Source organism: Hipposideros armiger, unplaced genomic scaffold (genome assembly GCF_001890085.2).
Source record: "Hipposideros armiger isolate ML-2016 unplaced genomic scaffold, ASM189008v1 scaffold_2, whole genome shotgun sequence".
Lineage (NCBI taxonomy): Eukaryota > Metazoa > Chordata > Mammalia > Chiroptera > Hipposideridae > Hipposideros > Hipposideros armiger.
The window spans coordinates 7,317,342-7,342,271 of NW_017731352.1; the positions used below are offsets into that span (position 1 = coordinate 7,317,342).

Here is a 24,930-nt window from a genome sequence, read left to right on the forward strand (position 1 = left end):
TTTGCTGTGAAATGTGGGATGCAGTATGCGTTTCCATCTTGTTATAAATCTTCACAAGATGCTACTTCATTCTAAATTGCAGCCCCAATTCCCAGGCTGAAATTTTTAAATGATTTCCAAGTAGTAAGCATACTGTACAACATCGCCAGTCCAGGCAGCACCTTAAACAATTAAAAATGATGATGGATAGCCATGGAAACTATCATGTAGCTCTCCCAGGGCAAACAGGCAAACATCTCTGAAAACAGTATTAAATGAAAAACACATGGTGCATATATCCATAGGTACACTGTTTACACTTTCTGGAAGGCTACACGAGAAGCTATTGCAGTGGTTAGCTCTGGGAAAGGGATTCGAGATAGAAGGTAGAACAGAGAAGGGAGACTTCCATTTTTCATTTCACACATTTTTATAGATTGAAACTTTGCCACGTGTGTATATTATTTTCACTTTCAAATTTTTAAAATAAAAACTGCTCCCATCTTCTATTGTCAACAACTCATAATGGAAAAGATATTTTACCACAAAAAAAGTGGGAAAGACATAGTCTTATATAATGCTCATCCAATTAAGTTTTAATTAGGTAACACAAAACAAAACAGAAAACAAACATAAATGAATAGTCATTTCCACACCTCCCCCACCCCGCAAAAACGTTATCTTAGTGATTGTTTGCATAGCTCCAAATGTCCACTCCAAGATGGCAATGGTTTTTCAGCCTGTCTGGGTTTTGATATAGGTGACAGATATGGATGACAGCAATGCTGAGATATGATTTCCATTTGCTGGCATTCCCCTGGGAGAGAGAGGTGGCCCCTCATTCCCACCAGAGGTGGTACCCCACCAGGGGGCCTCCTGAGAAGGAGAGTTACCCTCCTGGTCATTTTGGTAAGATTCTGCACCCCCTTCACACATAATCGCTGGGGTGGGATGTTATGTGTGCCTGTGTGCATGCACCTGCTTAGTTCAGGGAAGCCTGCCTGCAAAAGGAGCATCAAAGGATGACAAGGGATATGGAGATGCAGAATCAGAGATAAAAGGGACCAAATTTTCCTAGCAATCACGGCAAATATCCAACTTGCATAAGTGAAGCCAATTACTGTATTATTGCCTCCTTTTGCACTGTGCACAGTAGGGATGTCACTGGATAATGGTTTGCATGTAGAGTTAATCACTTTGATGCATTTCTGACTGATCCCAGCAAATTATGTTTTGGTTCCACTATATTAAACACAAGAGCCGGGGATTATCATTAATAAATCTAAGGCACAGCATGCATAAATCTTGAATAAATCAAATATCAATTACATAGGCAGTATCTGCTGACATCTGCTTTCATCAAATAATATATTTGAAATAAGTGTTATTCCAATTTGTTGAAGTCAAAGGGATCTTCGTTCAGGGAGCACAGACCCTGGACCCCAAAGAGGAAAGCAGCTGAGCTGTTGCTGGGACAGCCCCTCTGTGGCCCCTCGGCTTTAATCTGTGAAGACGACATTTAGATGACTTGACGAGAGCCAGGGAGAGCTGCCTTGCTGAGGAAAGTGCTTCCAGCCACGTGCCATTTCCATCCAGGTGCTTTTAAAGTGAAGCAGGAGAGACTGAAGGTAGAAAGGAGGAGCACTTCCTAAGTTCGTCAGGTATAGAAACAGTCTATTGCAGAGGTGTAGGGTCGCTGTTACAGTACAGGAAGGCAAAACCTCTCCAGCTGTGAGAGAAGAAGGATAGTTCATGAACATGAAGACACCAACACTGAGAGGTCACAAGGACAGCATACAGGCTTCACATCAGGAGAAGCCAAGGTCAGGGTGGGGACAAGGCGGACTGACCTTGCCTTTATGGAGTGCCCGGCTTTGCGCAGGATTCAGGGTGAGAAACATCATCTCCTCTCCCAACCCCCACAACCTCCCATGTGAGGGAGCTGTTGATATTTCTTCTTATTGTCTGAGGAAACAGGCATGCGAACACATCCAGGGCCCCACAACTCTCCAATGGCACGATAGGATTTGAGTTGGGATCTGTTCGATAATTCTGTGTGGCACTGGTGGTGGTCGTCACGGTAGCAGTGTGTGTGTGTGTGTGTGTATGTGTGTGTGTGTAAAACAGGAAAAACTCCACGGGGGTAGAAAAGGAAGCACTGAAAATATGTATTTCTTTTTAAAAGATCTTGAGTGTATTTAAGCCGTGTGTCAAGACAGAAGAGGGAGTACCTACTACAGTGCATCCCTTCCGCATGGCCCTCCATCAATAGTACAACCCCTTCTCTCTGTGGTGGTTTTTCAGGACTCCTTTGGGGCCCCTTCCGGGAACTTTCTAGGGTTAAACTGATTCTCAGGGAGGGTGGAGCTGGGTTAGGAAATCTTCTCTAGGGCACTAGCTCATCATGACAGGTAGTAACGATTGCCTCATATATACTCTCCGGGCAAAGGAGTCAAGAGCAGAACTGAAATAAGCCAAAGTCGTGCCCGTGAAGCTATCCTGAGGCCTCTGCACAGGGTGGAGATGGGATTTCACAAACTGCCTGTCCCAACCTGAATATGCTAGCCTAACAAAGAACCCAGAGTTCTTTTACTATTTCTTTTATCACGTCCGGCATCAAAAGAAAGTTGAAAAAAAAAAAAAGGCAGGACCCCAAACCCAGGCCATCGGGGACCCCTTAGGTTTACATTTTCAAAGCAGAGGTAGTTGGGAGTCAAGGCCATCTCTTTTTGGTCCAAAGATCCCGTGCGATGATTTGGAGGAAGCACTTCAAGGAAGCTGAGTTGAAACAGCTCTCAGATTTCTTTAGGTCTCGGCTCCCCTGCATACCAAGCTGCACCACATCAGACCTGCTGGGCCCCTCACCACATATTTCCTCCTTTCTGCACTCCGCTTTTTAGATCAGAACCTGAACTGGGATATTGAGAACACTCGGTTGTCGACAGATAAGTAAAAACTGATGTGATGTCACCATAGAGATGAGCAGAGATTTTCAGAATTGCAGACGTACTTGTATTCATACAGTATATTACGTCTAGGTGCAAATACCAAGTAGTTTAATTTAAAATATATTTAGCATTTCAAATCTAACTTAGGTATCCATAGGGATTGTGGATTTGTTTGTGTTCTGTTGGATTTTCTAATCAGCATCGTAGAGGATCACAAGGGTGTCTTCAGATAGTTCATCTGACTCAGGCATCCTCTTGGTAAAGGGAGAGTTTCAGGCTACAAAATTACTTTCCAACAATTGTGCAAATCTGGCCAAAACAGTATTATCAAATGTCATTGAGTAAAGAATAAGCTCAGGCTACCTCCGTTTTGCTTCAACGTCCCCCATCAAACACAACATCCATTCTGCATACACAGGGGAGCACATGAGCTGTCGGGGGAGGGGGACCAGAAGTCTTCCTCTCCACGGGGCCCACTCTCCATGCAGTTTTCTGCACACAGTTTTATTTTGTCACATTGGCAACAACACATCCCATGGCCTGGACCAATAGAAAACTAAAGGAGAGTCACCAGGGCAGACTTTCCAGTTCAATTCAGAACAAGCTAGATTAACCTGAAAAAGAGAGAGACTGGAGACATCTCTTTCTACTGGAGATGGAGACATCAGCTGTACGATCCTGGGGTTTCTCTGAGCTCAAAGGAAGAAACACTGCACTAATTAGCTTTCAGTCTTCAAACTCTGCCTTTGCACATCTACTAGTGAGGAAAACAAGGCAGGCCCTGTATTATGGGGTAGCAAGCACTGGGAGATAATAATCAGGGGCACTGGAAAGGCAACTGAAGAAGAAGCAGGAAACAACTCTGTGTGTGTGTGTGTGTGTGTGTGTGTGTGTGTGTGTGTGTGTGTGTGTTTAAATAATGTATTCGCTTTAAGGAGAAGAGGAACTAAAAACAGAGGGATTAGAAAATACAGACATGTTTTTTGCAGTGTGTGTGTGTGTGTGTGCGAGCACGCGTGCGTGCGTGCGCACACACATGCACAGCAGGAGAAAGAAGATTTCACGTAATTTATGGTGGCTGATTTCAACCACAGCCACAAGTAATAACCCAGTCAGAAAGACTACCATTAGATAAAATGAATTCTTACGGTCTCTATATAAATATAGTCCCATGAGGCATTATTTGCCATTTGTAATTGGCCCTCCTGAGAATCTGACCCTTGGAATGTAAAACTGAATGTGAACAGTTTTCAGTGTAGACTCTGTTGACATTTATCATCATGGTGGTGCCACTGGTGGTGCTATTGCTGATTGCAGTGTATGGGGGAAAACCAAAATTAAATGACAGCTTATATTTTTTTAAAATCGCAGTTTGTATTCAAAAAGAATACACTGATCTAAAAATATACAGAAAATCTGCAAAGATAACTGATGTACAAAACTCATTCACTCATTCAGCAGATATTGTAAAAAGTGTTTTCTGACTGTTTACTTTTTTCTAGGCCAGGGTCTGAGGAGATGGGAGAGATAAGTTAGAAATATCATCATCCAAATGAACTGTGTCAAGTTTAAATAACCAGAGTAACACAAATCCTGAATATTTCTATAGTTAAATGATGGGCAGGTCAAGAGCCAACATAGAAAGGTCAGGATAGAGCCTTATTCTCAACTTTCTGGTTCTGCAATCAACTAACTGATGTGATTTTTTCAATAGGCCACTTAACCTCAGTTTTTACCAGTCTTAACCATAGGTGTTAGACTACATGGTCCCAAAATGTCCATGGTATGGAAAGCTTTCTTAAGAAGCCTACTCATTCTCATGAAACCAGGGAATATAAATTAATTTGAAGAAAAAGGGGGGGTGGAGTGGGGAGGAGATGAAGCCACCACTAATCAAGGGGCAAAGTGGGGCACGTTTTGGTTGTTTACATCTGTGTCTTGTTACAAAAGTCTCCACCTCCACGCCACCGTATGTTGTTATGTCTCCGTGCAACCCTGAGTGTTTGTCTGCTTTGGAAAGGTCAGGGGATGGCCGTCCTGAAAACCCCTTTGATCCTCTATCACCATATCCAATCAGCCTGTCTCATCGGCGAGCACTTGGGAGTGGAAAAAGTACAAACTGCTGATACAGGTCTTCATTTTGCAATAATTTTCCTAGCCATTTTATTTTCAAATGTTACTGGCACATTGCCAGTTATCCCGATAGCAAAAGTCACATTGTTCCAACACATAGTCAGCACAAAAATGCATACACATAAAATCCACATTGAAAATTTGCGTTTCCTTAGTGTTTTCCCCCTAGGCAGCACAGATTTCATTTCATCATCTTACCACAACCTTAGCAAGCTTTCAACACAACAAGGTCATTTAGGAATAATTATATGAGTATGTATGAATGAGCCAGTTGCTCTGGTGATACACACATGGTATAAGAATAAGAAAATGCATGTTCTACCCATTAGTATATCCTTGAGCTCAGTGGCATTTTGCCTGTTTGAGCAGGAAGCCAATTGGATTCTTGGTTTCCTAAGAAATATTTGTGGCGGAAATCCTACCCCCCTCGAGCATTTCAAGAAATCAACCTGGAAGTTTTCCTTGGTCTCAGCTCCGTTAAGCAGAGATTGCATAGCTCATGAGTTCCCCCTTCCCAGTTCTCCCCACCTCTTCCTGGTAACCCCTGGACAGTTTATTTCCAGGGCTTAGTGAAGCATGCTGACCTCACTTACTTGTTCTCTGCACATCCTCTGGGAAGAAAACAGATTAGAAAAACAGAGCTGTGAGCTCCTAGTCTTGGGAATTTTTAAAATGTGGCTAACTTTCTTCTAAACCCTATGGGAGCTGGATGATCCTCTAACCATCCAGATTAAAACAAGAGTGCTACTAATTTGGCAGGGGTCTTGTAGTGCCATTTCATTTTATGAAGTTGCCATTTGTTAAGAGGAAGAACCCAGATAAATGGCACCTTGGCCTACCTAATTCAGCAATGAATGGTATCCATAGGTCTACCATATCATTTGCTCTGTGAATATCGTTATTATTGATTGAAGTTTTCCTGTAGCATGGACTGGATTCACCAGTCAGGGAGGCATTCTTGGGGCATGTCCTTGTGACTGTGAGAGAGTAGTTTGACTAACCAGTGTGACTCAGCCTTCGTTACCAACTCCTACAAAATATGGTCAACATTTAGTTGACATCCTTCACTCTGATGATTAAGGGGGATGAGCTATGTAGAAAACCAGTGTTTCTACTTACCTTATTCATCCCAGGCAGTGTTGCCTAAAGCCTCAGCTAAAGCTATCTGCATCAAAATCATATGTGGGGGACAAACTTGTTAAAAAATTTACATTACTTGGCCACATTCTAGACCTACCCAAATATTCTATCTGGAAGGATCAAGAATCTGACTTTTTAAAGAATTCCCCACCTGATTCTTTATATTTATTAAAGTTTGAGAAATCCTGTTGTCAGGTGAATGGACAAACTAGAGTTCTTAAATAAGCAGGGGTCCTGGTTTAAAGGAAAATGCCCAGAACAGGAGAATTATTGCAAATGCAGTCTGACACCTTCATAAGTTCTAACTCTTTGCTACTCAAATTGTGGTCTGTGGACAAGCTGTATCGGCATCATCTGGGACCCTATTAGAAATAAGAAATCTCAGACCCTAGGTCAGAACTGCTGTATCAGAGTCTACATGTAATGGGATCCCCAGGAGATTCATGTGCACCTGAGATTTAGATTTGAGGAAGCAGCATTCTAAGCGACTTACAGGTTTCTTTGGCATGTTACCTTTTTATTCAGAAGTCTCACCCTCTTCTTTCCTCGGTCCCCAAAACCCAAGCAAATGGAACAGTGTCAAGCACTACAATATGGATACAATGAGTAAAATCTAATCGATGGGTTCTTTACGACAAAGGGAGTCATGTGTAATAACTTGGCAATATTAGAGAAAGGAGAGCCAAAGATGTCTTCTGGCCCAGGACCCTGCCTCCTACTAGAATCAGGAAGTTAGCAGAGTGACTTAACGGTTACAACCACACAACAGCTCAGTGTAAGGAAGAAGATCTCAAACGATGGGACATTTTCAGAGGGAATAGTTTGCTCTGAAAGGTAGTGAGTTTCCCGTCCCTTGAGGAGTTCAGTCCAAGGTTGGATAATCATTATTGATGAATACTTTGTAGATAGAACACAAACACAAGATTGGTGGGTGGATGTAGGTTGCTTCTGTATTTGAGATTATTTGATTCAATACTCATTGCAGATGTATGTTTCAATTTTTAAATACATATTGATTTATACACATATACATGTAATGCAATAATATGCTGTATGAAACTAAGTAGTATTTTTAAATTTCTCTAAGATTGTTTATATTAAGAAATTCATTAATCCAGAAATCAATCTTTTATCAGATGAAGAGTTGGAGAACAAGATATGATCTCTACATATCTCATGGACAAAAAAAAATCTAAACCATTCTTAGGTGGCACTTGTTTCAGGTTCCTTCCCCAGTCCATTCATTCATTCATGAAAAAATCATTTGCTGACTTTCTACCACGAGCTTTGGCAGTAGAGAGGACAGCGTCAAATGCTCAGTTTGTCTGCCAGTAGTCCCAGCACTCAGAAGCTGTGTGTCCCTGTCACTTAATCTTTAGAGGGCCATTTAGTCATTCTTGGTCTTGGTTTTGTCATTGTTAAAGTGAGTGGAATAATAGAAACTGCCTTATAGGATTCTAAAGGTTAATGAGTGAACATATGTGAACCACTTAGAACAATGGCTGGCACATAGTAAGTGCTATGTGAGTATTAGCTTTCATCATCATCATCGATACTATTGTTATCCCAGGTTGGGGAACATAAAAATAAATAGGACAGATCCTCTGTCCTCTAAAGGCACACAGTCTGGCTAGAGAAAGCATGCATGTAACAGTGTCAGGAGGAGCTGCTGTCATGGGGAAAGGTGCCACCAACTCTGACTGGGAAAGTCTAGAGAGGGCTCCCAGGGAAGGAGGGGTTTTGAGCTGGGTTTTGGCAACTGAGGGAACCTTTTCCAGGCAGAGAAGGGATAAGGTGGTTCCGGGCTGAAGGAAGAACTCTCTGGTTAGCAGCCCTGACACTGCTTTCCTTCAGTTGGCCTCACTCCCTTCTGTTCAGTTGAAACCTGTTTTTTCTTCTCTGCTCTGGCTCCTGGCTGCATACCATGGACTCTTCTAGTTCAACGTGACAGTCCTTGAAAGCTCTCCTGGGACGTCCTGGGGGGCGTCCTCAGAGAGCAGAGCCACGTTCCCAGGGAGGGTGATGTGGCCAAGGCAGGAGGAGAGATGACAGTGTTTCTCCAATAAAGTAGTGAGAATGATTACGTTAGAGGATGGGTAAGCTTCGTCCAAGAAATCAAATGGGAAAAAAAATTTTTTTTTCTTTCTCTTATGTCTGCGCCCCCAACTCTGCCACCCATGAGCAAAGTGGCTTATCCTGGTTCTGCTGCCAGTCTTCCTACTAAATATTTAGCTCTCTCTGGTCACTTTTCTTGTCACCTGTGGAATTTTAGTATGGTATATTACCTATTCACAATGGCCTACTTAGTGTAGTATATTGCCTATTGCTAACATCTCTGTCTCTACTACCCTTTTTATCATCCCCCCTTTGCAAAACAGAAGCGAAGACCTTTCACTGGTTTTTCCAACTTGAAGAGGCTGTTTGGAAATTGCTGGGTATTTATATCTCAAATTGTACCTCCAGCCTGACTCACTTACGTGAAGACAGAAAATGAAACTTTTGGGCCAGTGGAGAAGTAGAAGCAAAGGGAGCAGTGACAGCCCCCAGGCCGATACTGACATACCCACGCTGGAGTCAAGTGGCACCACCTTCCTTTGCCCCCACACTCCCCCCCCCATCCACACTCAATTGTAGTGTGTCCCCAGTGTCCTAAATGAAAAAGGACGGGTATATTGGGAAGTGGTAGGCTATTTCTACTTCAATGCATGTCCACAAGAGGTTTCCCTCACTGGCTTCTTTCTGACAGGGCCTTTCTATATATCTGAGACTTAATTTAGCCCAGATTAAGCAAGTCCTGAGCTGGGAAGTAGGAAGTAGCTGGCTGACCAGGGATCTGGAAGGGGACATACATGGAAGGGGGTGCTGTTCCTAATAAAAATAGACAACACTGCTGCTGCGGTCTAGTCCCACAGCTTCCATGAAGCTGCAATCTAAGGCTGGTCCAGGCTTCACCTATAGCCCCTTGGAATCCAGGTTATTGGATCACTGTTGAAAACAGACTCAAATTCAGACTGATCAGCCCAGAGCAGATTTCCGGTGACATGTTCCCCTAGCAAAACTGTTGAGTGAAGATCTGAAAACATCTAGAGCAGCAGTTCTCAACCTTCCTAATGCTGCAACCCCTTAATACAGTTCCTCATGTTGTGGTGACCCCCAACCATAAAATTATTTTCGTTGCTACTCTATAACTGTAATTTTGCTACTGTTATTAATTGTAATGTAAATATCTTTTTGCGATGGTCTTAGGCGACCCCTGTGAAAGGGTCGTTCGACCCCCAAAGGGGTCACAACCCACAGGTTGAGAACCGCTGATCTAGAGACTAAAAATGTCACTGGCACCACCTTTACAGCAAAACTCTTACTTCCTATCATTTGAAATAACTGTGTCTCAAATTACTGTTTGTTAAATATTTGTTGGATTCACTTCTCACTTCTTTCCTAGGTGGTAGTCTGGGTTTAGTCACAGATGTTTCTCCATTCTCTCTTTGTGCTGGAGAGAAATGAGCACTCATTTCATCGAACACACTACATAGATGAGAGACTCACCATTAACCTTGCTCTCAAGGAAGTTCCAAACTAAAGCATAAAAAATATGCTGTTTGGGCACAAAACCTATCCACAGCTATATAAATACCATATCTGGGCATATGAGATACCTGACTTTCAGCCCAAGGAAACACGATCTGAGAAACATACAGTATCACAAGCTGGCTATATTTTATGCTCCCTTTCCATCAGTCTGGGATAAATTGTGTGTGTCAAGTTTGGCAAGCATGGGTGAGCTAAATGGAGCTGTTAGCTGTCTTTTCAACATATTTATCTGTTTCATTGCCTGCTTTAGGATGTCTTTGTGATCGTTATATAGGGATCACAGATAATAGACCATTTGAAATCTTACTTCAATTAAAACTTAATCCTTAGATGTCAATAATAACGCTTTATACAGAAGATTACAAGGAAAGCAGTGTCTTTAATATACATCATTAAAACCAAAAAAAAAAAAGCAAGAATAAAAAGTGGCCTGAACACTTTCCAAAACAAGATTCCTGACACTGTTTCATGTACCTTTGTCACCGTGATAATAGTATGGTTATATTTCAGTATCCTATGCAAATTGACAACGTCACCTAAGCTTTACAAGAAAAACAAGCATCATGAAATTGATCATCTTCCCACTTTAAATTCACTCGCTATCATTGGTTTTTATTGTATAGGAGAGAGTTGACTGGCAAGGATGCTTTTACTTTATAAAGTTAAGAATACAGTCCAAGATTATAAGAGATTAAAGTCTTCTTATTCATATTGTATACAAGGAGATCCAAAAGACTCCAGAAAATTTAAAACAGCAGAATGTATTTTTTGGTGGAGGAATTGTTGAAGAGAGAGAGATTGGAGTGAAAAAAAAATGTCTTTTTAGGAAGCCATGAAGCTGGAGGAACACCCTATCATTGCAGGCATTAGAGAAACCATTTCATCAAAATAATTGCTTCCTCAAGGTGATGGTGATGTTGATGAAATTTTTTCTTCTGCCCATTTTGCAGCATCAGTGGGATTGAAGAAGTTCTGTACAATTTACTCACCAATCAAGTACTTTTGCTATTTTTGGCATCCATTTTTCCTTTCTCTTATTAATAGTGCCCCAGTTTTGGTCTGGGTTTCTACTCCTCGACCAGGAACTCCCAAGTGTTTCAATGCAAGCTGACCCCCTCTCCAGCCCAGGAAGTTTTACAGGATTAGCTTAAGCCAATCTATATATCCAGTCCCAGAGGCCACAGTGATTGGGTCAAGATGAGCCTGTGATCCAGTTTTCCCAGAGACATGTCAGGAGACTGTCAGAGTTAGTTTCTAGGCAGAAACTACTCCAACCTCCCATGGAAGCTATCTAAAGAGAATCTTCTCCTCTTGGTAGTGTACAATGTGTCTGTAAGGTAAAAAATGATTACAATACCTTACTGCCATAAAGAATGACATCTCCAATGGGATAAGGGTAGAATGGAGTGAATTGGGAAAAAAAAGGAAAAAAAAACAACGTAAACAGAATTCTTATCAATCCATGCTTAAATCACATCTCGCCTCTGAACTTTTCAGTTACGTGAACCAATAAATTCCCTTTATCATTTTAGTCAACTAAGTAAATGTGAGTTGATCTTTTGTTGTCTGTAACCACATCCTAGCTAGTAATACATAGCACTTATTGTGTGCTTACCATGAGCAAATTACTATTGCAAGAGCTTTAGATATAGTCTTTTATTTCATCTTCATGACAACCCTTTGAGTACCCTTAAGGGGCGCTGCTATCATCCCCATTCTGAAAAGGTGAAATTGAGTTGCAAATAAATTAAATAACTTGTAAGAAATTTTGAACAGATGGTAAGAGTTAAAACCAGATTCAAACCTAGGCAATCTGAATCCAGAATCCATGCCCTTAATCACTATGCCACAATACCTCATTCATCTCCCATTATCAAGTGAGTCTATAACAAAACATCCTAGAGATCTTAGTCCTGAAGATTTCTGTAGAAGGGATATCAGTATATGACAGTGATAATCAACAATATCCTCTCCTAGAATTGCAAACCCTTCTTGCCTGTGACTAATTCATCCACTTCACATTTATTCAACAAGCACATATTGACTCCCAACTGTGTGCCAGGTACTGTTCCAAGTACCGCAGGTACAATTCTTACTCTCATGGAATTTTCATCTAGTGATAGACACTGACGATAAACAAATACTCATAAATATAAAACTTAGTGCCAGGTAGTTGTAAATGTTGTCAAGAAAATTAAAGCAGGGTAAAGAGACTTTCCAAAGAAGGCTGTAAAGTGATGATTACTACAGGAACATTTAGTGTAAATTCATCAGCATAATTAAATTTTCCAAGGGCAAAGAGGTAAATATGAGAAGTTAGCAGGTGGATAATCACTCCATTCTAATCTACAAGCAAACATCACAGGTTCAAGCAGATCCATGACATCCCATCACTTGATTTATTTTCTGTTTCTGTCACACCTGAGTGTGGATATCAGGAAAATAAAAAGAAGTGTGGAATTCTCAGAATGGCACAGAGGAAATTATAAAAGAATACAATCAATCAAAGCCATTAGCATCCAGATGATCATGGCAGGAGGCCCTCAAATAGTCAGTCACCTTTTCAGTAGGGTGGGTTAGGCTAGGGGTCCAGACACCAGATCAACAGCCCGAGCCAAAGTTCAGCAGATGACACTGGTCAGCCCCTGTCAGAGAAACAGGAGATATTGGGGTGGGGGTGGGGGCTGGGTAGCCAAGTATGTATTGTTCAGCAAAAGTCATAGAGGCAAGGCAACAGCCAACACTAAATGCAGTCAAGACAATATATGCACTTAGGATTCCTTTTACGCTACCAGGATCAGGAGCCAGCATCTGAACCTATAGGAAGTAATTGCTTTCAATTGGAGTTTAAGAGCTATACCTCTGCCCACTGAGGGACACCAAAAAAAAAAAAAAAAGGAGAGAGAGAGAGAGAGAGAGAGAAATACCTCTGGAAAAGTTTTTATTCTGTTTAATTATGAATGATAGGTTGAAAGAAGTGTTCTACACTGATTAAAACCATTTATATTAAGCAACAATAAGAGCAAATGAATAAACAATTAGCAAACAGCTTACTGATCAGTAGAACTTACAATATCTTTGACTCTTGTTCTAATTGAATACACTTTAAAAGAGATTAATAATAGTAGCTACTAATAGATTGGTAAGACTTACTATTAAAAATGAAGCATGATCAATTCTCTTCCAATTAACCATACACTTGATACACTTGACTGTTCAGACCACAAATCCATAAGCAAGGCACCAAAGCAGCTTCTCCCAATTGCAAAGTACCCAAAAGGACATTGAAATGACGTTGAAATTGGCAAAGTGGCACTGCTAGGAAAGTCGGAGTGATCCCACTGACTTTACACCAAGGAAGATAAGGTTCAGTTGCTACTCCAGTGTGTATTCCATTTTCTCAATCAAAAATTGGCTTAAACCACAATAAAGCATGTTGAACCATCTACTTAAATTGGTTGCCTCACCCATCATAAAAGTTAACCGTTTTATGCCCGAGGTTATTTACACTGACCTACATAAGTCATGGACCTGAATAATAGGTTCCAGGGCTCTCACAACCCAGCTCTAATCTGCCACTGTGTATTAGGGATAGCCTTCTATATAAAGTGAGTGTATGGTTTCCTTTCTTTTTTTCTTCTCATTCCCCACGTAACCTGAAAGCTGCCTTTTAGATCAGCAACATGTGACCAACTTTGAAGTAGGCAGGCCATTAGGCAGGGAAGAAAAGAAGACAGAGACCTTTGGGGAATTTGTAGTTCAATCACAATAAGTCAGAGAAGGGTGCTCTTTAGGAGGCAGGGCTTAAGGACCACAGCAGGTGTGGCTCCCAGGGAGGGGAGTGTAGCCAGCAGCAGAATCCAACCCAGGGAGGGGAGTGTAGCCAGAAGCAGAATCGGCTCTCGGAGATCAATTCCCATTGTGTACTCACCTCCTGTTTCCCCCTTTACACACACACCCCCACATCCCTCCCCGCCCCCCCCCACACACACACACACACTGCTTCAGCTGTAAAACCACCCTCGTTAGGGTGATGGGGGAGGGGCTGGAGAATAGAATTATTGTATGTACACCACCAGGGTCACTTCGTCCCTCCAAATAGGCTGCAGCAGCAGTCAGCTGGGGAGCCTCAATTGACCCAATTGTGCACATGTACAGGAGGGTTGGTCATGTTTCTGTCCTCATCCCGAAGCCGTTGAGTCTGGTGCTATTTCACAACTTCAGGGAATAGCTGAAAAGCCACCAGGGTGTGGACTGTCATTGGAAGGGGCAGAATGGGACTTGAGAAAAGGGACTCATGGGTACTGGTTTCTGACTACCTGTGTTCCACTCCAGGCTCTGTCACTTCCAACTGTAAGTTAAATCAGCAAATTTCACTAGGTCTTTCCTAAAATGGGTGTAATCATTGTGCCTACTTCATATTACTATTATAAGGATTAAACGGAATACAGTAAGTCCCCGACTTATGAATGCGTTCGGGTCCAGGAGAATGTTTGTAAGTCGGATTTGTTTGTAAGTCCGACACAGTGAGTCTTATACACCTTTGACACAAATATACAATGTAAAGCCAATAGTTGAATGATTCATGTTATAAGAATGAGCGACGTCTACCATCTTTTCGCCTTGGTCCAACCTCTCAATTATTTTCACTTTGTTTCCATGGGTATTGCTTTGCGCTTCCTAGCAGTCCCCTCCACATCACCACTGCTTTTCCTCTTGCTTCTGGACATCCTGGGCTCTGATCGCGCTCCTACTTGCTGTACACTATCACACTGTACAGTAAGCACACAGCAGCACAACTGTGACAATGCCCAGCAGACATGTGAGCTACTTCAGCGATTTGTTCCCATCTACAAATGTTCATAATGCGAGGTCTGTTCGTATCTGTGAGAGCTCGCAACTTGAATGTTCATAAGTCAGGGACTTACTGTAATATATTTAAAGAGCTAGGCCAGTAACAACTCAGTTCATTGTGACTGTTGTCACCATGGTAAAGAAAAAGTACTGTGCCCTCTGTTGAGAGAGCAGCCGTGGTTCCTAACTCTGTGTGCCCTCACCGCACAACCCCTAGCGTGTCCCTTGAATCACACAAAGCCTACTCCTCTGATTGCCTGAACCATTACAATTACAATTTCACTTTATGAGCACAGGACACACTAATCTAATGCTCTTTGCTCATTAATTAATTAGGTCCTTCTTCCAATAGGATTGCAAGGTCTTCCTAGGCAAACGTCATGAGTTTCGCCTCTGCTGGACCACTTCCTCCCTGCACAGCTCCTTCCGCACTCCCATAACTCTTCCTTCTCTGCCCTTCATATAACTGGACATGTAACACTTTCCATAATATACTGTAATGGTCTGGTTTCGTGTCTGTGTTCACACTGAACTGCCATCTCTTTGAGAGTAAAGACGGTCTTGTGGAGCAGTTGTGTCTTCAACGCCTAGCATAATACTCATAGCATTGTAAATGGGAAATAGTTTGTTGAGTGAAAATGTAAATAAAGCACTATTATTGCATAAGACATGTTTCTTAGGATATTCTTACAGGTGGCTTATGTATATCCTAATGCCTTGGTCAGGGGTAGTCTGAGAATCCAGAATCCACAGGAGACTCAACCTATAGCTGTAGTCTGTGTATCTCTCTCACTCTTTTCTCCTTCCCTCCCTCCCTTTCCCCCGTCTACCCAGTTCTTTCTCTTCCTTCCTTCCTTCCTTCCTTTCTTTTCTGTTGTGAGTGTTGTTGCTGCTCCAGAGAGTTGAGATGCTTTGTAGAAGGCACACATGACTTAGTAGAAGGTACAGGTGACTGGCTTTGGTGTGGTGCTGCACATCTGTCTCATATCACAAATGCCTAAGGGCTCATTCCTATGTACAGACTGTCCAACCAGATGGAGATCACCAGACCCTGTGATTTGGCTAGGCTGGGGGAAAAGAGCTGTCACCGTCCAAGGCCATTTTCAAACCAAGAGATACAGTCTAGGCCAGGCAAAGTGTTGGAGAGCCCAGTGATCCTCTGGGATAGAGTAACTTTTTTTTGTAATTATGTAAAAGGGCTTTGTTCTTTTGGTCTCAGCCTGATAACCTGGCATGCCTTGGTTTTCTTTCCAAAGCAAATGGAACTTCAGTAATTTCTTCCTACTGCCCAGTCCCACATCTCGAATTGCCACCAGGTTTTCCTGCAAAATGGTGCCACTGTTCTGTTCTCCAAAGTTATCTTGAGATTTCATAGGATGATCAAAGAAGATATTACGAATGAAGACACTATTCAAGTTACAAATACATTTCCCCACTGTCAAAGGACTAGTGCAAGAAACACATAAATCAGAGTGAGTAAATAAAGCCATGTCTTCTCCACACCTGCCATTGGTTGGTAGGACTCAAGCAATGCAAGGAGTGTTTATAATAGGTTGCCCAGCAACCTATTTTATATATGCCTGCAGCATCTTTGCTCATTTAACCCTTTTGCTCCCTCTCACAGGCAGCAGCAGGGCCTCCACTAGACCCAGTGACATTTCTCGGTCCTTTTTACTTACTATAGCCCCACCTTTGGAGCCAAATCCTTGGGAAATCATCCCCTTCTCCCCTGACCTTATCAACAATGAATACATTTTAAAATGCATGTACATGGCACATACATATTTACGAATCTGTCTAGCTCAGAGACTGGGGGGCCATTTGATCCAGACCTCACATTTACTTGGGACATCAAATTTTTACTTTTGGCATTATCTTCAAATGGCTATATACTGTCATTTGTTCATGTAGTGTCACCGAGATACATAGACAGGATTGCAAACAATTATACAAATTGAAACTGGATTCCTACTACTGGGTGACACAGCCTTTAGGGCCCCATGTATTAATGCATATATTTTTAATAAATCTTAGAATTATCTTTTGAATAATACCATTATATTGCATTTTTTGGTAAAAGTGTTAATTTCTTCATTGTAAACCTTAAAAAACTTGCTACAGTTCTTTCTAACCCTGTTTTGACATATCTTCATTACATGTGATATCTCAAATGAGGAAGAAAAAGAAAGAAAGGAAAAGCGGTGGCCCCATCTTCTCTCCCACTGAAAGGCCTCACATAGTTAAGACTCCAGGCCCCTCAGGCTGTGACTGGGACTTTTGAGGGATCCTGTGCTTTGTTTGTGAAGGTGACAGCATGCAGACTTGGCCACAAAGGTCCCCCTGAGTAAATCAGAGGCCCGCTGGGAGACATGAGACCTGGTCCTGTTTTTCCCTTCTAGTTCGTCCCATTCCTGTGCCTCCACTCAGGACTTGTGGAAAGCAGACAGCTAAATATTTTAAATAAGTAACTTGAAGAAGTGTGTAATATTGAGCCATCCTGATTTAAAGAGGGGAAAAAAGAAAAAGATAATTCTGTGGATTCTAAAAGCAAACGGTAGGCTAGGATATAGGGAATTGGGCACTAAATTTCTATTAATTCATAAAAACTAAAATAGAATCCATTAAGGGTGGTGGGGTATTGGTGCGAAAGGAGATGTAAATTATCCACAATCGTGCTTGAAATGCAAAACCCGATCATGTTTGGCATCAGGCCAGCTACCATTAAAGTAATTATTTTTAATCATCAGCACTTGGTGACATGAATACTCATATTTGTTGATTTACTGAGAAAAGCACTTTATGTTATAAATAAAAAGGATGGAAAAATATACAGTAGGATTTTAGAACAAATAATAATGATTATTCTTGCATTTTCAGCATCTTTCCTTTTACAAAGCCATTTTTTTGAAAGCCTGTTTTCCATGTGGCTCCGACATGGACCTGGTGTAAATGTCAGTGGAAGCAGGTGTGAGCTTATTTTTATGTTCTATTTTTTAACGGGATAGTTGTTTCTACTCTTAAATAAGGATTGGGGAGGAGAGGATTTCTGGTGATTCCTTTAATGGTAACCAAAGGAGACGTAGAAAATGGCTATTAAAATGCACCCTAAGAATTGCCATGAGCACCCTCAGAAACCTTGGGACAAATAATTACTTTTCTTCTACTTCAGCTTGCCAGCTTCTGCTGGGATTTGATAGGTGAATCATATTCACCAGGGAAATGGAGGCCAGTGAGGCATCACAGGCAGGGCAAAGACACAGGCAGTGGAATCTAGGAAACAGCCCGGTGTGTGTAGAAGAGAGGGAAGCGTGGAGTAGAAGGAGATAACGCTTTAAAGTGGGCAGGCTGAGGCGTGTGGGTGACCTTTTGCCCTGTCCAAGGGGGTGGAGGTCATCTCCTAAATCAGTCGTTTTCAAACATAAGTACATTTTTTTGTCAATCACCCCAACTTGCTTAAAAATGCAGATTTCTAGGTCTTACCAGCTCCCCTTGCCCGAAAGACTCAGATTCCATCATCCCAGGACTATGTCCAGAAATGTGCATTTTGACCAGCATCATCTTGTACCACCTCCTCCCACCCTTGCACTGACTTTGAAGCTGACAGTCTCCCTTTGAGCGGCCCTGTTGTAGGCGAGCAGGAGCCCCCGAAGGATTTGGAACAGAGTGATGGCGGCTCTGTTGGCGATCTGGAAATGGACTGCGAGGGGCAAGACTGTGGGCAGGGAGAGCTGTTACTGTCATAACAGAATTGTTGCAGTAGGGCTGTGGGTAGGGCTGCGGGAACAGAGCTGAGCGACGTCGGGTAGGGGAATTTGAGGGGATATGAGGGCTGACTATGCACGTATGTGGAGTCCATGGAGAAGTGACCGTAGTACTTCTGGCCCAGGTGACTAGGGAGGTGATGGGAGGAGGGTTTCTTTTGTTTTATGGGGGTGAGTGGGGTTGGGCATGAGTATACTTGTTGGACAAATGTCACTTGATTCATCTGTGGAACAACTCGAGGGGACACATGGGGTTGATGTGAAGTGGAGAATGATGATGGGAGCTTGAAGGACAAATCTGAGAGTCATCTGTTTAAAATCAGTATGTAAATCCATGGACGAGAAAGAGGCCACCTGGGATAAATGTCTAGAGAGTACAGGAAGGGACTTTGTTTTTCATGTAATGAGAAAAGATTGCGATAAACCCACTATCTCCTCTTGCCTCAGGAAAACCACTGCTCTCCAGGTTTTCTCTTCCTATTAACTTCCCCTTTGTGAGCCCCCAAGTGAAGCCTGATATTAGCAATATGCAGCACCAAGGAAATCTGTTCCGTTTCATAGAAATGTGATTTAATAATGAACCATGGCATTAATTTCTCAACCCCGAAAAGTGCCTGGAAACCATCCCCCCCCAAAAAAAATCTCCATGGAATGCAATCTAAAAACTTCTCCAATTTAGTCACCTTTTCTTAACTACCCATATTTGGGATAAATATTTGGGATTTTTGTTTGTTTTGATGATTTAATTACTGGTACTGTTTTTCTATAATCTTTCTGGGCTTTGTTTCTTCTCTTGAATTGTCATTTTATCTCAATAATTTCTAAGGCTTTCAGGTTTTTCTTTGACCATTACAACAGTATTATTATAGTTTTTTTTTCATTTAATTAGGCACAATAGTATGGGCTAGCCTGGAAACCTATCACATGTTGTAAATTTTATGCAGAACTGTGTTCCAAAATATGTTTTTGGAACACGAATAAATTGTAATTGGTGGCTGCCAGCATTTGGGAGTATCATCATATACTATTTTTAAAATAACATAATGTTATTGTCCACAAACTAATAGCGTTTGTGTTTTTTAAAAAAAACCAAAATATTATTTTTGAGGAATAGCAGCTTGATTTCATAGGAATATAATGCCTCATTAGGAAAACATATTTGGACAGAAATGGCTGAGAAATGCAAGCATATGATTTAACCAGAGGATGTTAAGATTGGAAAGAAAACTCTACCTGCATTTTCCCATATGTGAAAACAGCATGGCCAAAGTCTGGGGAACAGACCCCAGAGACCCAAGGGGGCCCCTATTCTTATGGCTCCCACTAAATCCTTATGATGCTGCCCTCAAATCATTCTATTAAAAATACTGGATTCTTACTCTTTCATTCCCAGTGGAGCTCCTGGGCCTGTGTTGAAGAAGAAAGAAGACTTATGCCTAGCAAAGAACATTAAGCTTACTTTTTATCCTCTCATTTTCAAGTTCTTGGGCAAGAAGCCAGAACACTAATGTGAGTGTTCAAAAGAGAGGTTTGGGGTTGGGGTGGGAGATGGGATGGAGGGGTTGGATTTTACACAGTACAGACTTGGCCTTCCAGGAGTCAACTCTTCTCATAATTTAGCCAACCTCCTTCTGTGAGCTAAATTACCATTACTTGCCTCAGCACTAATATTTTCTGTGCTGTCTTTGGACTCATGCATATTAACTGGCCCAAATACTTTCCAAGTGTGACTCTCTTTTCTGATTGAAAAATGAATCTGATGCCATATGTGGATTTCAAATGTAATTCTGTATATTAATTTTACTCACACTGTCTGAACGACAAAAACATAAGTCACTCCCTCTTTTTTGCTAACTACGACCTGAACTGGATAATGGCTGTATCTCTGAAAAGATTGGTGCTGGGAAAAGAGTTAACTTCTGCTATTTCCTTGGCTTTCAGGCTATCATGTGTGTGTTTTGGGTGCAGGGGGAGGGAAAGGATAAGAGGGTGGCCTGAATATACTTGTTTTATTCTAACAGCTATGCAGATGAGCACAAGCCTTCTGGTCTGCAGGGAGTTCATCATACAGTTCGATCATAAGTGGAGAGAGAGGCATCAACTCTTTGTTTTATTCTATAATGATATAACTTTTATTTTAAATGTTTTATTATCTCTTATTTTGGAGACCCTCTCAAATTTTATGGTAGATCTTTTATTCCTCTAATATGTCTTTGACATGTAGCTGGCAATTTTACGCAGTTATGCACCATATTATAGTCAATTAGGAATTATATTGCTTTACCAAAGAATCTTAACAAAAGTCTTCCTCCCTTTTCTGTCGTATCAGTCTCCTTGCTTCTTGCCCTCTCTTCTGTGTTCCCTCTTTTCTCTCAGTGTGTGTGTGTGTGTGTGTGTGTGTGTGTGTGTAAAAACAAACACCAACCTGCCAGAGTTTTTAGCTGTCAGGTTCAGTGAGGTATAAATTCCATACAATAAAATTTATCCTTCCTGAACATACAGATCATTGCATTTTGGAAACGTATACAGTCACGTAACAAATGAGATATAGAGTATTTAAATCACCCCAACATTTTCCTCATGCTTCTTTGTAGTTGACCCCCTCTCTCTACCCCCAGCCTCAACAAATCAGTTTTGCAGTTTCATAGTTTTGCCTTTTCTACGTGTCGTATAGATGGAATCATCCAGTACTCAACCCTTTGAATTTGACTTCTTTCACTCAACATAATGCTTTTAAGACTCATTCATATTGTTCCATATATCATTTCCTTATTACTGGTGAGTACAATTCCATTGTATGGGTATACCATCGTTCATTTATCCACTGATGGTCATTTAGGTTGCTTCCAGTTTGGGGAGTTTATGAATAAAGCTTCTATAAACATTTGCATTTAAATCTTCGTGTGCACAGTTTTTAAAAACATTTGTGTGTTAGCCTATATACGAGTATATTAGCCTGTGTATATTAGCCTATATATAGTAATACATATTATATGTGATATTTTATTTATATAAATACTTTTAATGCTTTTTTTGTATAGCTACAGGTTTAATTTCAGTTTTTCAACTATATTTACAAAGTTGTTTATTGAATAATTTATCCTTGCCTCAGTGATTTAAAATATCATATCAAAAACTTTCATAAATAGTTGGATCCATTTCTGGATTTTCCATTTGGTTCAATGGTTTCTTTGGCTATTCTTACACTGCTTATCGTGCTGTTTGGCTATTATAGCTTAAAATTGTTAATATATGGAAAGACATCTTCCTCCTCATTGCTTCTTTTTTCAATAGTGTTTTTGTTATTCTCAAACATTTATTCATCCAAATAAACTTTAAAATCTTCTTTATCGATTTTTGTAAAAATCCACTGAGCACTTTGAAAAGACTTGTCTTACATTTATAGGTTAATTCAGGTATAATTCACCTGTAATAAGATCAAGGCTTTTTATTAAAGAATATTATAATTTGAAGATTTATTGAAATCTTTATAACGTTGCTATGATTTTTAAGTTGTTCCATATTTGTTATTTAGTTTATTCATATTTTTATTTTTGTTTGCTATTTTGAGTGGAATATATTTTCCACTGTATCTTTTCAAATTAGTTAGTACTGTGTATGAGACCTATGATTTTAGTACACATGTTTTTGAAGATGTCCAACTTGTTTAACTTTTATATTATATTTTGAGATACTTTTCTCTTGAGTTTTCTTGGTGAAAAGAACAGAATTAAAAGGGTACTTTTGCCTTGTCCTTCCCATCCCCACTTAATCATAGTTGTTCTGAAATACTTTAGCCTTACATAGAGGCGTTGGCTTTGTAATGCTTCTCCCTACTCTTTTTTTTTTTTTTAAGAAATTTTATTGGGGAACAGAGTGGTTTTTCCAGGACCCATCAGCTCCAAAGTCAAGTAGTTGTTTCAATCTAGTTGTGGAGGACACAGCTCAGCTCCAAGTCTAGTTGCCGTTTTCCATCTAGTTGTGGAGGGCACAGCCCACCATCCCATGTGGGAATCGAATGGGCAACCTTGTTCAGAGCATGTGCTCTAACCACCTGAGCCATCCGGCCGCCCACTGGCAGCTCAGCGGTAGCTCAGCTCAATTCATTGTCTTCAATCTAGTTGCAGAGGGCTCAGCTCACTGGCCCATGTGGGAATCGAACCAGCAACCTAGTTGTTGAGAGCACACACTCTAACCAACTGAGCCACCTGGCCACACCTGCTTCTGCCTACTCTTGTTACTCCTCTCTCCAGTCTGTTCTACATATTGCTGGCAGATCTAACCACTTCTTTATTCAAAACTATGCAGAATGTTTCCTTTTTATTAGTTATTTAGAAAACCCTATGGAGCACCCAGCATGTGCCAGGCAATGCCAGTAGTGAACAAAATTGACTTCTGCCCTATGAGCTTTTCATCTATGCGGAAGAGTGAAAGACCCTAAACACACCAGCCAACAAACAAGCATACAATTATAAATACCAGTGAGTGCTTAATTTAAAAGACCAGGCACTCTGAAGAGAGAATTCTAGGTCAGAGAAGCTCCTCAGAGGATGTGATCTTTGGGCTGTGACAGGCAGGATGAATGGGATTTGACCAGAGGAAGAGCAGAGGAATCTTTCTGGAAGATGAAAAGCAGGACAAAGACCTCAAGGCAGAAAAGAGTGATGCTTTTGAGAAACTGGAAAAAGGTCAGTGTGCCTCCAGTGTGGTGAGTCAAGAAGTAGATGGGAAGAGGCTAGGCTGCTGACTCAAGCTTGATGTCAGTCACCTCTGAGATTTCGAGTTTTATTTAAGGGCAATGGAAACCATGGATGGTTTTAAGAGTAGGAATAACATGATATGGTTTGCATTTTAAAAGAGTCTCCCTGCTCTGAGTTAACCCATCATTTGGTTTTGTGAAAAGGATGATGGTCAAGTACAAAACTTGAAGAATACTAACATTTAATGGGGAAGTCATAGAAGAATCTGCAAAGAAAGAAGGAGAAACAGGAGTCTTGGTCTGAAACAGAAATGGCTTAACGTGGAAAATTTTTCCATCTAAAATTGATGAGCAGTAAAACCCTTCAAGGCCTGGGTCAAACTCCACCTTCCTTATAAAGCCTTTGGCAATTACCCCAAAGTTTCTATTAATAAGATTCCTAGCCTTTATCGATGCACCCTTTCCCATAAAACTTAGCATTTGCCCTTAATTACATTTGCTTGATTATATTGCTGTCTTAGAGTTTCTTACTGTATCTAACTCTTGGTTCCTCAATGAGTTTATAAATTCCTTAAAGTCAGACTCCTGATTTCTTACCCTTTAGTTTTTTTCACAGATCCTAACATAGTGGCAATTGCATAGCAGATGATACCCAACAAGTAATTGTTAATTGGATATGACTTGCTTCCAAAATAGGAAGAGCTGGTGCTGTAAGGAAATATCATGTTTGGTTTTATATTTAAGTTTCTGAAGCATCAGTTGTTTAGCCAGGTTCTCATCAATAGCCTACCCATCCTTCCCCCTCTTACAGCCCTCCCCACAGATTTATTTTCCTTGGGCAATCCCATGTAACCCTAGAACCAATCCATCCTACCACACGTGAAGCTCCTGTCAAGTGCTCCACTTTCTAGTCGATGACTTCTCTTATTTCCTACTTATTTATCCTAATGCATTGTCCTTTTGACCCAAAGAATTATCTAATGGTTTTTACAGAAGTTGTGCATAAACGTAACCTCCCTCAATTTAACCATAATAGTACTTAGTATATCTTCAAACCACTTTTCAGGCAATGACTAATTCACTGCTTTTTAAAGAACCCCTGCTAAAGAGTTAAGCAACTGAATCTCCAATGGAAAGCTGGAGAGACAGAATCCATGGGCTAAGCATTGACCAACATCCCTGAGGAAGTCACTGCGTCAGACTCTGTGAAGGTTCCAAATGCTAAGCTCCTCCTGTCAGGCTCACTTCATCCCTCACCTCCTGCATTCATTTTGACTGACTCCACATTAGATACAAAACACAATACTAGCGGAGTTGGCTCCAAGAGGCTCCAATTGGGAAACTTTCAATGGAGTAATTCTCTCCTTTTTTTTTTTTTTAGATTTCATTGGGGAATCAGGGAAGGGGAACAGACAAGTTGCTGTCCTTTTGTTCGTCTAGTTGTGGAGGACGTCGCTTCACTGGCCCATGTTGGTATTATCATTGTGCTCTTCCTGGGTGAGACAGATTGGTCGCCGGCCACTGGATGGCCACTCACAGCAGCTCTTGGCAGCTCACGTTGGCTGCAGGCTGCCCACATCAGCTGCCAGACACTCATGGTAGCTTATGGCAGCCCACTGCAGTTCCACTGCAGCCTATGCCATCGCTGGCTACTCATGGCAGCCCTGTTCCAGGTCGAGCTGTTGTTCACCATCTTAGCTGTAGAGGGCGCAGCATCACTGGCCCTAATGTGGGATCCAAACTGGGGCCCTGCTGCCCAGAGCTGGTGTCCCAAGCCAACTCTTAAGCAACACGCCAATCGGCCGGTCCTAATTCTCTCCATTCT

The 24,930-nt window shown here is 41.3% G+C and overlaps 1 long non-coding RNA gene across 1 annotated transcript in view; it reads right to left on the minus strand.

Moving 5' to 3' along the window:
* Window positions 1-606: 606 nt before the first annotated feature.
* The window catches only part of LOC109379482 (uncharacterized), a 29,953-nt gene continuing 5,629 nt past the window's right edge, over window positions 607-24,930 (minus strand). Inside the window, exon 4 of the long non-coding RNA XR_002123214.1 lies at window positions 607-1,708. This is a non-coding gene — a long non-coding RNA (uncharacterized LOC109379482). The remainder of the gene's footprint in view (window positions 1,709-24,930) is intronic.